General features: G+C 45.3%; 1 protein-coding gene across 1 annotated transcript in view; it reads left to right on the top strand.

Moving 5' to 3' along the window:
* The window catches only part of FAM178B (family with sequence similarity 178 member B), a 216,159-nt gene that overhangs the window by 176,731 nt on the left and 26,180 nt on the right, over nt 1–13,248 (top strand).

The raw sequence follows: 13,248 nt of genomic DNA on the forward strand, positions 1-13,248 counted from the left end.
GAAAAAAATCTCCCCTTTCTCTCTTGCCACCTCAGCTCAACTACCCAGCTCATTACTTTAAGGCCTTGGTGTTATACTTTTCTTTCCTGCTTAATTAGAGCTCTTTTAATTGCTCAGAGATTCTTGGTTGGAAGGCAAGTGGGAAACACATAGGATTAGAACGAGAAAGCAGGGGGCGGGGGGCAGGAGATGCAGATTTATTAGCATTTTCCTCTCTCTTCTGCAAAGCCAGGAATAAAAAACGAACCACATTCCAAATTTTTAATTTCGCAAGCTAGGTTGCAGGTTAAATGCAGTCCTTCAACGTTTCCTGATAGGTTTAGATGCCTACCGTAATGAATTATAATTGCACTATGCATTTCTTGAGTTGTTTCCAGATGAGCTTCTTTACAACCAACATAATCTGGGGTACTAGAGAAAGATGAGCAACCTAGGGGGAAGGAGGGAGGCTGAGTTACTTGCTTAGTAGAAAAATAATTAAATCACAAACACATACACTGAGAAGCAGGGGGGGGAGGAGAGAAAACACTTCTGTTATAACCGTTGCAAGTTCAAAAAAGACAACAGAGCAGCCACAATATGGGGTATTTGAAGCTCCTTCTATTTTTGATTCGCACAGGACGTCTGTTGCATTTTCTCGACCATCAACTTGGCTGTTTTTGAACTACAATGCTGTGGTTTATTATAAAATGCTAACGATTTAGAACTGTAGTAAAAACAATTTCCACCAACCTGCCTCCCATTGAGGACCTGTATACTTCACGAGTCAAAAAGAGGTCTGTGAAGATATTTGCTGACCCCTCGCATCCTGGACATCAATTGTTTTGGCTTCTACCTTCAAAATGATGCTATAGAGCAGTGTTTCCCAACCTTGGCAACTTGAAGATATTTGGACTTCGACTCCCAGAATTCCCCAGCCAGCAAATGCTGGGTGTTGAAGTCCAGATATCTTCAAGTTGCCAAGGTTGGGAAACACTGCTATAGAGCACTGCACACCAAGACGACAAAACACAAGAACAGTTTTCCCCCCGAACGCTGTCACTCTGCTAAACAAATAATTCCCTCAACATTGTCTAACTATTTACTAAATCTGTACTCTTAGTCTTCTCATTGTTCCCATCGCCCATTTCCTCCCACAAATGACTGTATGGCTGTAACTTTGTTCCTTGAATCCTTACAATTTACTGGATATTGACTGTTTCCTAATATGTTTGGATTACTTATTGGAACTGGATTATCATTAAGTGTGGTACCTTATGATTCTTGATTAATTTACCTTTTGTTTTATGTACACCGAGAGCTTATTCACCAGAGACAAATTCATTGTGTGTTCAATCACACTTGGCCAATAAAATTCTATTCTATTCTATATTCTATCATATCCTATCCTATTCTCTATTCTATTCTATCCTATTCTATTCTGCATTCTATTTTATTATTCTATTCTATCCTATTCTATATTCTATTATATTCCATTCTATATTCTGTTTTATCACTGGGAATTATGTTGGACTCAGAAAGATAATATGTGCTTCGAACTCCATATTGGCGACAGGAAGGGCATCCGGTCAACTCCATTCAGATGCCCCAACTCCATCCTGATGCAAGGGACTGGGAGGCCATAAAAGGACCCCAAAAATAAATTGTGTTTGGAGATTGGATCATGTGCAATTCAGGTCAGAATTTGTCATTTGCCAGGAAGTCATTTTAAACCATGATGGATTGGTTAAAGGGCTGCATTTACCCAACCTGCTAAATCCTGGTTTGTACGCTGTACTGGCTGGATTGACATTACACACTAAGCGACAAAGGGACAAAGCCTGTGTTAAACTGAGTGAACTCAATCCTTGTTTATCCTGAACAGGATGGATTGGACAGGGAAATCTATTCTATAAAGATAGAATTTCTTTGAGCTTTTCTTCCGTAGCTCCACTTCTTTCATTACTTTTGATTGCTGAATTAGCAAAAGTGAGCCCTCCAGCTATTTCTCCTTTTCGTGTGCCCTTTCCGCTAACCTGCAGAAACCAATCAGTAAAATGTAATGAAATCTGCCTGGTTAAGAAACTCAGGCTAATTAATTTAAAATAGCAACACCGTAATCAAATAGTGGAGTTTACTGTTTTAACAAGAACCAGTGCCCAGCTCAGGCACTCGGGCTGCAAAATGCCAAGGAACCATTAGATGGCAGTAAAAAGAAGGCTCTGTGTCCCTTTGCTGCCATCTAGCTGTCCTCTGGCTTACTGCAGCCTAAGTAATTCATCCATGAGTGAGGAGCAGTTGCATGACACATTAAAAGCATCAGTTAATCACATGGGCAGGAGTCATGTCAAATGAAATGTGGTTGGCTGATTTGTGGTCAGTGTGTCATGAGGGAGATATTTTTACTTTTTTTGTGTGTTTGTGTGCAACAAAGAACTTTCAGTTATTTGTCCAAAATGCCCTTGCTTCTATAAAGGATAACTTCTCCTTTTTTTCTGAGTCACAAATGGTATTTATGACAGGAAATCAGGGCATCCCTAGATAGCATTTGTACTGCTCAAGGATCAACATCACAACTTTGTGATCCCCTGCAGTATTCCTTCCTTCCTTCCTTCCTTCCTTCCTTCCTTCCTTCCTTCCTTCCTTCCTTCCTTCTTCCTTCCTTCCTTCCTTCCCTCTTCCTTCCTTCCTTCCCTCCCTCTTCCTTCCCTTCCTTCCTTCCTTCCCTCTTCCTTCCTTCCTTCCCTCCCTCTTCCTTCCCTTCCTTCCCTCTTCCTTCCCTTCCTTCCTTCCTTCCCTCTTCCTTCCCTTCCTTCCCTTCCTTCCTTCCCTCTTCCTTCCCTTCCTTCCTTCCCTCCCTCTTCCTTCCCTTCCTTCCTTCCCTCTTCCTTCCTTCCTTCCCTCTTCCTTCCCTTCCTTCCTTCCCTCTTCCTTCCTTCCCTCCTTCCTTCCTTCCCTCCTTCCTTCCTTCCCTCTTCCTTCCCTTCCTTCCCTCTTCCTTCCCTTCCTTCCTTCCTTCCCTCCCTCTTCCTTCCCTTCCTTCCTTCCTTCCCTCTTCCTTCCCTTCCTTCATTCCTTCCTTCCTTCCCTCTTCCTTCCTTCCTTCCCTCTTCCTTCCCTTCCTTCCTTCCTTCCTTCCTTCCCTCTTCCTTCCTTCCTTCCCTCCTTCCTTCCTTCCCTCTTCCTTCCCTTCCTTCCTTCCTTCCCTCTTCCTTCCTTCCCTCTTCCTTCCCTTCCTTCCTTCCTTCCCTCCCTCTTCCTTCCCTTCCTTCCTTCCCTCTTCCTTCCCTTCCTTCATTCCTTCCTTCCTTCCCTCTTCCTTCCTTCCTTCCCTCTTCCTTCCCTTCCTTCCTTCCTTCCCTCTTCCTTCCTTCCTTCCCTCCTTCCTTCCTTCCCTCTTCCTTCCCTTCCTTCCTTCCTTCCCTCTTCCTTCCTTCCCTCTTCCTTCCCTTCCTTCCTTCCCTCTTCCTTCCTTCCCTTTTCCTTCCCTTCCTTCCCTTCCTTCCCTCTTCCTTCCTTCCTTCCCTCTTCCTTCCTTCCTTCCTTCCTTCCCTCTTCCTTCCTTCCTTCCCTCCCTCTTCCTTCCCTTCCTTCCTTCCCTCTTCCTTCCTTCCTTCCTTCCTTCCCTCTTCCTTCCTTCCTTCCCTCTTCCTTCCTTCCTTCCTTCCCTCCCTCTTCCTTCCCTTCCTTCCTTCCTTCCCTCTTCCTTCCCTTCCTTCCTTCCTTCCCTCTTCCTTCCTTCCTTCCTTCCTTCCCTTTTCCTTCCCTTCCTTCCCTTCCTTCCTTCCCTCTTCCTTCCTTCCTTCCCTCTTCCTTCCTTCCTTCCTTCCTTCCCTCCCTCTTCCTTCCCTTCCTTCCTTCCCTCTTCCTTCCTTCCTTCCTTCCCTCTTCCTTCCTTCCTTCCTTCCCTCTTCCTTCCTTCCTTCCCTCCCTCTTCCTTCCCTTCCTTCCTTCCCTCCCTCTTCCTTCCCTTCCTTCCTTCCCTCCCCCTTCCTTCCTTCCCTTCCTTCCTTCCTTCCCTCCCTCTTCCTTCCCTTCCTTCCTTCCTTCCCTCCCTCTTCCTTCCCTTCCTTCCTTCCCTCTTCCTTCCTTCCTTCCTTCCCTTGCTTACTTACTTACTTACTTATTTACTTACTTACTTACTTACTTACTTACTTACTTACTTACTTACTTACTTACTTACTTACTTATCAAATTTGTATGCCGCCCCTCTCCATAGACTTGGGGCGGCTAACAACAGTAATAAAACAATATAAACAAATCTAATATTTAAGTTAATTTAAAAAGAAACCCCAACTTAAGAAATCAATCATACATACAGACATACCATGCATACATTTTTTATAAGCCTAGGGGGAAGGGAATATCTCAATTCCCCCATGCCTGATGACAGAGGTGGGTTTTAAGGAGCTTACAAAAGGCGAGGAGGGTAGGGGCAACTCTGATCTCTGAGGGGAGTTGGTTCCAGAGGGTCGGGGCCGCCACAGAGAAGGTTCTTCCTCTGAGTCCTGCCAAACGACATTGTTTAGTTGACGGGACCCGGAGAGGGCCAACTCTGTGGGCCCTAACCGGTCGCTGGGATTCGTGCGGCAGAAGGCGGTCCCGGAGATATTCTGGTCTGATGCCATGAAGGGTTTAATAGGTCATAACCAGTACCTCCCTAATCCTAGATTGTATCCCTCTGTTAATGCAGTTTAGAATGGCATGGGCTTTTTTGGCTGCTGGCTCATGTTTAACTGGTTGTCCACCAAGACTCCAGGATATTTTTGAATCAAACAAGATCCTTTACCACCCATCACAGATCTTTCCCTGCTGTCTCTCAACGTGTAAGTCCCAGGTCAAGGGAAAACAGCTTCAGGGTCCATCCCTGCATAACTTGCTTTATGGCTCGACATGTGTGGCCCCGTTTGTGCAATGCACGGGCTTTCCCACCACGCATTCAGCTGCCAGCCACCCAACCCAACTCCCGCCTCCTGCCGTCAATACATTTTCGTGGTGCGGTTCGAAAACGAATGGGTGGGTGTGATGCAGCGTCTCCGTCTCTTTACCTGCAGCTCTCCAACAGGGCTGGTTTTCCACGAGGCTTCTAAGCAAGGAGAATAATTATTTTTAATTAAAAAGCACGGCTGTTTATCTCGAAGGACACGAGCGTCCTCGTTTCTGAGCGAGAGAGGATGCTAAGAGCCGGGGCTGCCTGCTCTCGCTTTTGATTTCAGCCCGATAATCAACTCTGAGCTCTGTAGCATCGTTTTAATTATATCGACTTCCCCTCTCGGAGCTTTTCCCCGTAAGTGGCGCTCGCTCGCACCGTCCATTCTCCCAGCCTTGGGAGCCGCTTCCGCTCAGCTGAGTTTATTTCTTTAAAAGCCCGTCTGGGGTCGAAAGCTTTTCAAAACCGCTCTGGGGTGTTTGAAGGCCTGGAAAAATAAAACAGGGGAAGCTTTTCCACCAGCTCTTTCCCTGTAATCTGATGTCCGTCCGTCGTGTTCAAAGAGGACCCTGGTATCTAATGGGTTGTGGGCTGTCCCATGATGTGCCCGCAGGTGGCTGGCGAGGCCTCTACGGACACGAAATGTTCTGCCACATGTTGGGCAGAGATGTGTGGGCACTATCTGCTCCGCCAATCTCACACTACTCACAAGAGCCTACAAACTTTTGCCAGACCCATCCTCGAATACAGCTCATCTGTCTGGAACCCATACCACACGTCGGACATCAACACCCTTGAAAACGTCCAAAGATATTTCACCAGAAGAGCCCTTCGCTCCTCCACTCGAAACAGAATACAGTGTTCCCTCAATTTCCGCGGGGGATGCGTTCCGAGACCGCCCGCGAAAGTCGAATTTCCGCGAAGTAGAGATGCGGAAGTAAATACACCATTTTTGGCTATGGGCAGTATCACAAGCCTTTCCTTAATACTTTAAACCCCTAAATTACCATTTCCCATTCCCTTAACAACCATTTACTCACCATTATTACTGGTACTCACCATTGAACAAGGCACTTAGTGATCCTGATATTTATAAACATAATTATTTATTAACAATAATTATTTTTTGTGTTATTTATTTGCAAAAGTTATTAGTTTGGCGACGACATATGACGTCATCGGATGGGAGAAACCGTGGTATAGGAAAAAAACTGCGAAGTATTTTTTAATTGATATTTTTTGAAAAACCGTGGTATAGGCTATTCGCGAAGTTCGAACCCGCGAAAATCGAGGGAACACTGTACTCTATGAAAATAGACTAACAATCCTGGGTCTAGAAAGCTTAGAACTATGATGCCTAAAACACGATTTAAGTATTGCCCACAAGATCATATGCTGCAACGTCCTGCCTGTCAACGACTACTTCAGCTTCAACCGCAACAACACAAGAGCACACAACAGGTTTAAACTTAATATTAACCGCTCCAAACCTGACTGTAAAAAATATGACTTTAGCAATCAAGTTGTCGAAGCGTGGAACTCATTACCTGACTCAGTAGTGTCAACCCCTAACCCCCAACATTTCTTCCTTAGACTCTCCACAATTGACCTCTCCAGGTTCCTAAGGGGTCAGTAAGGGGCGTGCATAAGTGCACCAGTGTGCCTGTCGTCCCTTGTCCAATTGTCTCTCCTTTATCTCATATATCATATATATTTTCTTCCTTTCATATATCTTCTCCTTTATTTTATACTTTTCTTTATATATATTACCTCATGTCTATTCTCTTCTATATGTATTGTGTATTGGACAAAATAAATAAAATAAAATAAATAAAGTAAAATAAAAATTAAATAAATAAATATCGTCGTAGCATTTGCAACTCTGGCTTTGCGGAGTGCTCACTTCTCTTCTGCTCTGAATGCTCTTCTGGCCTCCGGTGACTGGCAGCCTTGATGGATCGGTGCGTGACAGAAAGGAAAGGGGAGACATGATCGAAACATTTATTACATTTATTTATTACTACTGTAACGCTCTCTACATGGGGCTACCTTTGAAAAGTGTTCGGAAACTTCAGATCGTGCAGAATGCAGCTGTGAGAGCAATCATGGGCTTCCCCAGGTATGCCCATGTCACACCTACACTCCGCAGTCTGCATTGGTTGCCGATCAGTTTCTGGTCACAATTCAAAGTGTTGGTTATGACCTATAAAGCCCTTCATGGCATCGGACCAGAATATCTCCAGGACCACCTTCTGCCGCACGAATCCCAACGACCAGTTAGGTCCCACAGAGTTGGCCTTCTCCGAGTCCCGTCGACTAAACAATGCCGTTTGGCAGGACCCAGGAGAAGAGCCTTCTCTGTGGTGGCCCCAACCCTCTGGAACCAGCTCCCCCCTGGAGATTAGGAATGCCCCCCCCTCCTTGTCTTTTGTAAACTCCTCAAAACCCACCTCTGCCATCAGGCATGGGGGAATTGAGACATCTACCCCAGGCCTATATAGTTTATGCATGGTATGTTTGTGTGTATGTCTTGCTTTTTAAATAAGGGGTTTTTCGCTGGGTGGGGAATTCTGGGAGTTGAAGTCCAGATCTCTTCAGGTTGCCAAGGTTGGGAAACACTGATCTAGAAGGGATTTTTTATGGCTACATGCAGACATCCACTGATGGCCTGCTACCACAAGGGTAAGTTGCTCCCTTCAGGTAGTGATTTTGGGGGTGCATGCGCAGCATGAGATTTTGCTTCTGTGTATGCGCAGCAAGCGAAATTGCATAGAAACATAGAAGACTGACGGCAGAACAAGACCTCACGGTCCATCTAGTCTGCCATTATACTATTTCCTGTGTTTTATCTTAGGATAGATCTATGTTTATCCCAGGCATGTTTCAATTCAGTTCCTGTGGATTTACCAACCACGTCTGCTGGAAGTTTGTTTGCATGTGAAAACGTTAGCACAAGCAAGATTTTGGCAATTTTGCCACGCGCGGAAACAAAAATATCGGCGAAAAGTGCCAAAATATTGCTGGTGTGAGAGTTTTTGCACCCAATTTCACTTGCTGTGCATATGCAGAAGTGAAATCTCGCGCCGACGGGCTTTGGAGGGCGCATTGGTAGCACCGAAGACGGCAAGCCTTCTCTGCAGACATCCTTCAATCAACCACCCCTCCTAAATTCCCACAGCTGAGAATGACAGGCCTCCTGACAGGCCTCCTAAGGGGATGAGCTTCTGCCTGCCTGCCTTCCGTTTCCGGCTGTGCGTCTCTCCCTTGGGCTGAGTCCAGGAGGAAAACCCCCTTTGCATCTGAGAACGTGCCCCTCCTGGGTTGCCCCCTCCCGACCGGCTCCCTTTTCCAGCTGTGGAGGCACAAAAGAGGCCATGAGAAAAAGGAAGCGTGGGTTTCGCTTCCAGGACTTTCTGATTTGTGTATTTTTCTGATTTGTGGCCTTGCTGTATTTATTTTGGGGTTTTAGGAAGCGGTTGAGTTTTGTTTTTACTAGGTTCCTTTCCCAAAGGGCTCATTCGCCCCCCCTCCCTGTTCCTTTATCTATAGGAACCTAGCGGTGGATCAGAAATTCAAGATGGTTTAATTGCCGAGACAGGAAGGCTATCTTGCAAAACCTCCCCAAATGTCTTCAATTCTGGGTAGAAAGTTGCAGAGCAGAGAGAGAGAGTGTGTGTGTGTATGTGAGAGAGAGAGCGACAGAGAGACACAGAGGGACAGAGAGAGAGAGAGATGTATATAGAGTCAACTTCTGCCTGGACAGAGGTTAATCCTTCTTGCAGTTGGACCCCATCCTACATCAATCAACCAGAAGGGACCATGGTGGTCTTTTAGTCCAATCTCCTTGTCAAGATTCTACATCAGTGGTGGCGAACCTTTTTTTCCTCGGATGCTGAAAGAGTGTGTCTATCGCGCACACACGAGTGCCCACGCCCATAATTTAATGCCCAGGGAAGGCGAGAACAGAGGAGGCACCCTGGAGGCTAGAAATGGCCTTTTCCCCAACTTCTGGTGGGCTCAGTAGGGGAGGGTAAAAACGCTCTCCCCCATCCCCCTGGAGGCTCTCTGGAAGCCAAAACCCCCTTTCCAGAGCATCTATGCGAGTTAAAAATCAGCTGGCCAACACAAACATGCATATTGGAGCAGAGATGGGGCAACGGTTTGCGTGCCAGCAGATATGGCTCTCTGTGCCACCTGTGCCACCTGTGCCATAGGTTCTAGTCCAACCTCCTTGTCAAGCAGGGGACTCTATACAATTTGAGACAAATGGCTCTCTGGTCTTTGCTTAAAAACCTCCAGTGATGGAGCCCTCACAGCTTCTTGTGGCAAGCTGTTCCTCTGGCTAATTGTTCTAACTGTCAGTTCCTCCTTTACTCCAGGTTGCATCTCTCCTTGATTAGTTTCCATCCATTGTTTCTTGCCTTGCCTTCTGCCTTCTGATTCTATGGCTCTGTTTATACCGCCAAGGATTGCAAATTAGCTCTTTTGGCTGCTGCTTCACACCGCACGTGGTTTTGCATTAAGATGTTTGCATCTGGGTTTCAGAGACGTTTGGTGATGAAACCTGGCTCTCAGAGGCATGCTCGCGTTGTGATTTACACACACCTAGAGGGTCTCAGTTTGCAAAACGATGTGCGGGAGCTTTGCGCCTTGCACCAGGGAGTGAGGTCAGCACACTTCCATATTGTGGCCCTATCTGGACCGGGACTCACTGCTCACAGTCACTCATGCCCTCATCACCTCGAGGCTTGACTACTGTAACGCTCTCTACATGGGGCTGCCTTTAAAAAGTGTTCGGAAACTTCAGATCGTGCAGAATGCAGCTGCGAGAGCAATCATGGGCTTCCCCAGGTATGCCCATGTTACACCAACACTCTGCAGTCTGCATTGGTTGCCAATCAGTTTCCGGTCACAATTTAAAGTGTTGGTTATGACCTATAAAGCCCTTCATGGCATCGGACCAGATTATCTCCGGGACTGCCTTCTACCGCACGAATCCCAGTGACCAGTTAGGTCCCACAGAGTTGGCCTTCTCCGGGTCCCGTCGACTAAACAATGTCGTTTGGGGGGACCCAGGGAAAGAGCCTTCTCTGTGGCGGCCCCGACTCTCTGGAACCAACTCCCCCCGGATATCAGGGTTGCCCCCACCCTCCTTGCCTTTCGTAAGCTCCTTAAAACCCACTTCTGCCGTCAGGCATGGGGGGACTGAGATATTCCCCTCCCCCTAGGCTTATAAAATTTATGCATGGTATGTCTGTATGTATGATTGGTCTCTTAAATTGGGGTTTTTTAGATTAGATTTGTTATATTTGTCTTTTTTACTGCTGTTAGTCGCCCCGAGTCTGCGGAGAGGGGCGGCATACAAATCCAATAAATAAAATAAATAAATAAATAAATATTTGTACGACTGCCCTGCAGCACAGTGGGGTGTTTTCCAGTGAAGAATGGTCAAAACATGCACTTGGAAACCCAAGGCATTCACTCCTACAGCAGCCCCTTCCCACAATCACACCCGCACCAGTCCTTAGCTGTGGGATTGTAATGCATTAACCGTGTGCAGCAATTGGCACAGCTGTTTCCAGGGGATGTAAAAACTGCTGAAGCATTTCAATGAATTTTTGTAAAAAAAGAAAAAACATGTTTTGGATGTTTTGAAGGGAGAAGCAAGTGCCAGATGTTCCTAGCGTATATATACACCCGGGGATGGGACCACTATCGTTTCCATTTCACTCGATGGAAAACAGAGAATTATCTTGCTCCCTAACCCTCAATTTTAAGACATTTGTTGTAAAAGAAGAGAAAACTAATCTTGGAGGGGGAAAAATGCATAGCAAAACATTCATTTAGCCTTTTGAAGGAAGATGTGGTAAGAAAGAAACTCAACATTGCTCCACATTGATTTTCTTGGGTATAAGGTAGGTAGGGATCTCCAAATTTGACAACTTTGACATGTGTGGATTTCAATTCTCTCAGAATTTCCCAGCCAACCATACTGGGAAATCTGGGAATTGAAGTCCACAAGTCTTTGAAGTCAACAGGTTTGGAGACTCCGTGATCTATTTCATTCTAGCCCCCTCCCTCCAAAAGTACTTTCAAGTTTGGAGACCCCTGGAATAAAAAGGAAGGTCGTGTTCTCAAAACTAGAGCAGAGTAGAATAGAATAGAATAGAATTATTGGCCAAGTGGGATTGGACACACAAGGAATTTGTTTTGCTCCAGATGCTTTCAGTGTACGTAAAGGAAAAGTTCGTCCTTTCTGTCAGTGACTACTTCAGCTTCAACCATAACAACACACGCTGGCACACAACAGATACAAACTGAAAGTAAACCGCTCCAAACTCAACTGCAGGAAATACATCTTTAGTAACCGAGTAGTTGATTCATGAAACTCCGAGTCTTTGGAGAGGGGAGGCATACAAATCTAATTAATAATAATAATGATAATAATAATAATAATAATAATAATGATGATGATGATGATGATAATAATAATAATAATAATAATAATAATAATAATAATAATAATAATAAACTCACTGCCACACTCTGTAGTATCATCCCCTAACCCCCAAAACTTTACCCTTGGACTCTCCACGGTTGACCTCTCCCGATTCCTAAGAGGTCAGTAAGGGGCGTGCATAAGTGCACCAGCGTGCCTTCCATCCCCTGTCCTAATGTTTCTCTCTTACTAGTATCATACATATAAGCATTGTTATACTGTATCTTTGTATAGTTATTTATTTATTCATTCATTCATTCAATTTTTATGCCGCCCTTCTCCTTAGACTCAGGGCGGCTTACAACATGTTAGCAATAGCCCTTTTTAACAGAGCCAGCCATTACCAATACGTACTTGACAAATAAATAAATAAACTCAACCAAATCAGGAAGTGTAGCAGAAAAATTGGCTAGTTCCCCATTTATACAGCAGGAAGCTTAAGAGATGGCAAGAGAAGGAGGTTGGGTTGGGGTTGGGCCAAGGTTGCCGTACCTTTGGTGTACTTTGGATGGCACCGTAGTTGTTTTTCCACTAAATCTTCCCCATTGTTCACTGTCGGTTCTTCCTTCTTCCTGGCACGTAATTATGAGTCATAGTCAGCCCGACTCCCCCATAGCTTTGGCCATGCCAACTTCTCTACCTGGGACTGCTAATCCTCACCTGCGCTCACCTTTTGTCAACTTGAAAGTTTGGGGGAATCCTCAGAAGAAGTCAACACTTCTGAGTTTTTGTTTTTAATCGGAAGGCACAAAGCGTACCTTCAATTCAGAAGTTCACAGAGGCGAAAAAGTGGTCAATATGGAAACCATACAGGACAAAAAATATACAATTCAAAGTGTCGGTTATGACCTATAAAGCCCTTTATGGCACCGGACCAGATTATCTCCGGGACCGCTTTCTGCTGCACGAATCCCAGCGACCAGTCAGGTCCCGCAGAGTGGGTCTTCTCCGGGTCCCGTCAACTAAACAATGTCGCTTGGCGGGACCCAGGGGAAGAGCCTTCTCTGTGGCGGCCCTGGCCCTCTGGAACCAACTCCCCCCAGATTAGAATTGCCCCCACCCTCCTTGCCTTTCGTAAGCTTCTTAAAACCCACCTCTGCCGCCAGGCATGGGGGAATTGAGATACCCTTTCCCCCTAGGCCTTTACAATTTTATGCATGGTATGTCTGTATGTATGTTTGGTTTTTTATAATAATGGGTTTTAATTGTTTTTAGTATTGGATTATTGTTATACGCTGTCTTGTTGTTGCTGTTAGCCGCCCCGAGTCTCCGGAGAGGGGCGGCATACAAATCCAATAAATAAATAAATAAATAAAATAAATACTGCTCAAAAAAATAAAGGGGATACTCAAAGAACCCATCCTAGATCTGAATAAATGAAATATTCTCATTGAATCCTTCGTTCTGTACAACGTGGAATGTGCCCAACAGCAGGTGAAATGGATGGTCAATCAACGTTGCTTCCTAAGTGGACAGTTGGATTTCACAGAAGTTTGATTTACTTGGAGTTATATTCTATTATTTAAGTGTTCCCTTTATTTATTTTTGAGCAGTGCACAATTCTGAGATGCTTTTATTTATTTTTTCTTAACGGGATCCTAGCTAAGCAAGACAAGTTCAGAAAACAGAGTTTATATTATTGTTAAATGTTTGTGGCCCGTGCACCCAAGCGGCGCGGTGGCCTAGAGGTGAAGACACTTGCTTCCTACCCTGAAGGTTGAGATTTCAATCCTAGGCAGCGGGAGATGTTTCTCTATCAAGGCACAAGAAGAAAATATCTGCTGGGAACTTCATGGAGGCGTCAGGAAGGGCATCCGGCCAGCAAATGCTCAGTTCCATT

Source organism: Erythrolamprus reginae, chromosome 12 (assembly GCF_031021105.1).
Source record: "Erythrolamprus reginae isolate rEryReg1 chromosome 12, rEryReg1.hap1, whole genome shotgun sequence".
Classification (NCBI taxonomy): Eukaryota; Metazoa; Chordata; class Lepidosauria; order Squamata; family Dipsadidae; genus Erythrolamprus; species Erythrolamprus reginae.